Genomic DNA, 5365 nt, shown 5'->3' on the forward strand with positions numbered 1-5365 from the left:
ATCAATCATACTTTTCACTTCTTCCTCTGTTATCGGGGAATTCATCTGCTCTAGTTCCTGTTTATCTATCGTTGGGACCCGAATCTTTTGCCAAAAATCAGACATTCTCGTCTTATCGTTTTCCTCACTCGAATATAATTTCTGGTAGTATCTATAGAAGGCCTCTCTGATCTCTATCGATTGGGTAAGCGATTTGCTCCCTTCTTTGATAAGTGGTATTACGTTATTTTTTTTCCTGTAATTTATTATCTTTGCCAGATGCTTTGTGGCAATCCCCTGATATCCTTGACAAAATGCTCTTATACGTATATCCTCCTTTGCCCATTTTTCTCTAAGAAATATCTCACGCTCTGATTTAGCAATTTTATAACTATTCCAAGAAAATATATTTGGGGTAGTCACATACCTCCTATATGAATTTTTAAGTTGGTTAGCTAATTGAATCTCCCTCTCTTTTAACTTCTGCTTTCTTTTAACCATATCATTTTTAATTTCACCTTGCAAAACAGCTTTTCCTGCTTCCCAGAGTACTTCTGGGCTACTCACATCCGGGCTGTTCTGGCTGTAATACACTTTCCATCTTTCCGATAGAAAATTCTGGAACTTTTCGTCTAAAAACATATATTTAGGGAAGCTAAACGTATTCCTACTTCTACCTTTAATCGCTGCATCCTCAATCTTCAAACTTATTATCGCATGATCCGAGATAACTATTACTTCAATATGTGTCTCTATTTCCAGGGTCAATAATCTCTCATCTATCAAAAACATATCTATCCATGAAATTTTTTTAAATGATTTAGATTTGCACGAAAATGCGCGCTCATCTGGGTGCTGTAAGTGCCAAATATCTCTTAATTTTAATGTCTTTGCTAATTCTCGTAGGAGCTTTGCCTCTCTATTATGTTTCCTTATGGCTCCAGATCGTAACCTATCAATACCAGGACATATAGTAGCATTAAAGTCACCAGCCATCACTATGTTTTGTGCTAGATAATTTGCCGATTTATTTTTTATCATTTCACAAAATTCTGTCTCAATTTCATTTGGACCATATATATTACAGAACGTCCACAATCGATTGTTAATTTCGGCTTGTACAAACATAAATCTCCCTCTCGGGTCTAGCATTTGACTCTTTATCACATATGTCAAATTCTTATTAAACATTATGGCCACTCCACATTTCCTACTATTACAAGGAGTTGCTAAGATTTCAGTGATCCAATTAGTTTGCAACTTTTGTATTTCTGCCGCTTTCAAATGCAACTCTTGCAAAAAAATGACATCTGGCGTATGACGCTTTAACATTTTTAGCACATTCTTTCTTTTAATAGGGGAGGTGACACCTCCCACATTCCACGACACACACTTCAACATTTAATTTTAATATATATGTTAAAAACCATTATCGAGTACAATTGACTTCCTACCTCTCTGTCAGGGAGTAGGTTTAATCTATCCATTAGCACAATAGACATGCCTACCGCACCTGGTGTTCCCCGACGGTTGCCCATCCCGGTACTGACCAGGCCCAGCCCTGCTCCACTTCCGAGATCATACGGGATCAGGTGTTCAAGGCCACTTGGCGGTAGACCTGCAACACACAATATAAAACCATCAAGACAGACATAAAAAAAAAAAAAGGGAAACTCCCCCCCTTTCTACAGGCAAAATAAATAGCAAGCATATCCCACATCATCATTAATCTATAATAATATAGAAACACGAACATCATATTCAGTGTGTCATAGCTCTACACCCTTTTCTGTACAATATTTTTTAGCTTCTGTTGCTGTATTTAATACGGTCACATTCCCTTCTGAAAAAATTACAATTTTGGCTGGATACCTCATATTTGCCTGAATCCCTGCCTTAATTAAACTTGAGCAATATGGTGCCATTGCCTTTCTCTTTGAGGAAGTCTCCATTGAGAAATCCTGAAACAGAAAAACCGGTTTCATACCTATCTTGAACCCCTGAATTTTCCTATAATGCCTCATAATCTGTACCTTGTGTTGAAAATTGAAATACTTAATTATCACCATCCTTGGACGCGGGTTACCTTCTTGGGACTCCCTCACTGATCCTGTTCTATGCACTCTCTCTACATGAATTTTTTCTGCTAACTGCATCCCTAACAATTGTGGTAGAGTAACTGAAGTGAATAATACCAGATCTTGATACTCACTCAGCTCAGGTAGTCCAATTATGCAAATATTATTCCTACGAGACCTGTCTTCCAGATCATCTATTTTGGATTGCATCATTTTTATTTTATTCTCATAGTTAGTCCAATTTGTATCTTGTATATTTTGTCTATCCTCTACTACTGAAATTCTTTCTTCTACTTCTAATATCCTATTTGAAAAAGATCTGATCTCTGTGGATAGGTAGCTATCTCCTTTTTGACTGATTCGAATTGGGGTAAAATCATTTCTGCAATTTGGTTAAGTGTCATCTGTTTCTCTGTGCCTGATAATTGGGGGTCCATACTATCCTCTAGACCTGTCTCTGGTGCTATTTTGGACTTTTTGTCTCTCTTGGGGGGCATTGCGGGAGACCTAACTTTGAGATTAGGGATATACCTTTTCATGAAGTGTGTGGTAGTGTAGTGTTATAAGTGAAAATTTATAATTGAATGTGAAAAACGTGCCAAAAAAAAAAAAAAGGAAGGAGTGAAGTCAGCCACTCTCTGCTAGACCAAAATGGATCCGGTGCACCTTTTAACTAATAGAGCTTTGTGTACACTTGCAGCTATAGCTGCACTAAACAAAAATGCAAGTGAGGGAACTCCCACTAAGGAGTCCTGGTGAGGCTACTAGTGCCTATAAATTGTGTAATGTGGAAATGAAGTGTTCCTAAAAATTCAACACAGACTGACGGTCTCCCTAAATGTCCTATCTCCTATCCAATCATCTCAAATTGTTCTCTTTCCCCTGTGTCCCTTTACCATATATTTAAATTTAGTAACCTTCCAATGTTATACAACACTTTCTACTAACAACATATTATCTAAACAATGAATTCTGTTAGCGTGATTAACTATCTTAATAAAGTTTTGCAAATGAGGGAACTCCCTCTAAACAGTCCTGGTGAAACTACTAGTGCCTATAAATTATATAGTATGAAAACCTGGGGTATTCCTAGAGATTCGATACAGGCTGACGATCTCTCTAAATATCCTATCTCCTGTCCAGTCAGCACAAGTTATTCTCCCTCTCCCCAGTATCCCTATACCCGATATCCAAGATTAATAACCTACCAATGTTATACAGCTCCTTCTGCTAGCCACATAATATCTAAACAACAAACTTTGTCAGCATGGTCAAATATCTTAACCCCACCAAATACACATTAACTAGTACTATAATCCAAAACCTTCTCCTTCCAATATAATTCAGCCTATAATCAAATGTAATCTATTGTAATCAATTGTGGGGTATTCTGTAAAAGAGAGAAAAACAAATAACAGTGCAATAAATGTCCCAATTTTTTCTCTTTTTTTTCCACTCTTTCTTCTCTTTCCCTTTTTTAGTTATTTACTCTCGTTCCAGGCAACGTGTACCATTGGAGATTTGACTGTTAATATCTCTTACGTCTCCAAAAACTAATTGACAGTATGGGGATGCTTAATAATGCTCAGGACACAGTTCTCCTTCATCACATCCTACGTGTATTAATAACTTAACCAAGAAGGGCAAGATTTTGTCAAACTATACCAGCTCTCCGTCCAATCCCCTCTTTCAAAATCCTTTTCTCTTTGGGGCACACATTACCGAAAAAAAAGCAAATGTCCTCCTGTTATCTGAATAATAGCAGAATTTACTATCGTTGCCTCCAGCACCTTTATTACATCCGAGCTTCCTCAAGAGGGGTTTACCGAACGGCACAGTAAGGTTCTCCCAACTACTAGGCTTTGATCTAAACCCCTATAATTCAGCAGGTATCTATCCTGTCTTGCCAAATGTGACCGCAAACTCTCATAGATCAGCTTATAATGTTCCAGTCAATCAACTCTGTCCGATGTTTATCTTTATGCTCTATATTTTGTATGCACTACTTCAAGGCTGGGTATCGCTTACCGCCTCAGGGCTTTATGTTTTAATCAGCAGTTACTGTTAGCTCTCCTGCTACGCCGCCACCAAGTGAGCCCTTACACCTCCAAGCAAGACTCTAGACCCGTCAATCTTCGAGCCCCTTCCAGAACAATACTTTTCACCAACAACAGTTCCAAGTTCTTATGCAGGCACACAGACATAAGCGTTATATCACAAACGCATACAGAGGCAATACTTGCCTGACCTACTGCTCGCCTGCCGTCCTGCTTCCTTGCGCTCGTTCTTCTCCTCTATCCCACCGTTTGCACGACTCCAGGCAAGACACCTTCCGTCTGTTGCCGGGCGGGTCGGATAGTCGGCTGCCTCACGCAACCCACAGTCGAAGCTGTATTTCGCTCTTGGTGCGGTCTGTAAGTGAGCTCATAGCGTCTGTTAGGGGTATTCTGTTATCCGACTGCAGCCTTTCTCCGGTGTGACTGTTGGTGTTGTGCGTGTGTCTGTGGCTGATACCAAGCGGCCAGGTATCAGTATAAGGGGACTTCCGGCTCTCAGTTGTTTGCTCTCCCCAGGCAGGGCTCTCACTCCTGGCAATAGAAGATTTTGTGGCGGGGTATGTTTAAATTCAGCTCTCTCTCACAGAGCACTAGCGTGTACGTCTATTACACACTCCTCCCACAGGAAGTCCGGTCCCAATGAGTTAGTCAGTCCTCTTTAGTTGTGAGTGCAAATGTTATGAAAGCGCTTTCAAACCCTTGTATGTGCAGTGACTGCTCTAATCATTAGATGTATCCACTGGAATGCCAGTATTGCTCAGTGCTAAGGATCTACTGTTATCTACTGTAAAGGGACCATTGGCATGGCTAGAGGAAGTGGTTAATTGCTCTTGGGAGGGGAAGTTGCTGTTATAATGTATTGTACTGGCAGGTTTAAGAGGGAATGGGACAAAGCAGTTAGAAAGGGAGAGGTTTTCTACAAATATAGAAGTCACATTTAGTGTTAATTGTGCTAGTAGCTTTCAGGGTTAATGTTGCTTAAGATAATAAGGTTAATTTGACTTGAGTTGTGGTTAGGTTAATTAAATGGCATGTGGTCTACATAGTACGGGACTAATACCCATGTATTTAAATACCAGTGCATATTATTCATATATTTATTTACTTATTTATGTATTTATTTTTTAATATAACTGACTACTAGCAGAAATTATTTAAGGTTGGTCAATATTACTCCCTAAGGAACACCTGCATAAAGGATATGGCCTTATTACAACTTGCCTACAAGATAGTAATGGATTTAGCACAATC

The 5365-nt window shown here is 39.2% G+C and overlaps 1 pseudogene; it reads right to left on the reverse strand.

Annotated features, from left to right (window-relative positions):
* Positions 1-1480: 1480 nt before the first annotated feature.
* Positions 1481-1597, reverse strand: LOC128665263 (uncharacterized; annotated as a pseudogene).
* Between the last annotated feature and the right edge of the window lie 3768 nt (positions 1598-5365).

This window comes from Bombina bombina, chromosome 6, assembly GCF_027579735.1.
Source record: "Bombina bombina isolate aBomBom1 chromosome 6, aBomBom1.pri, whole genome shotgun sequence".
Lineage (NCBI taxonomy): Eukaryota > Metazoa > Chordata > Amphibia > Anura > Bombinatoridae > Bombina > Bombina bombina.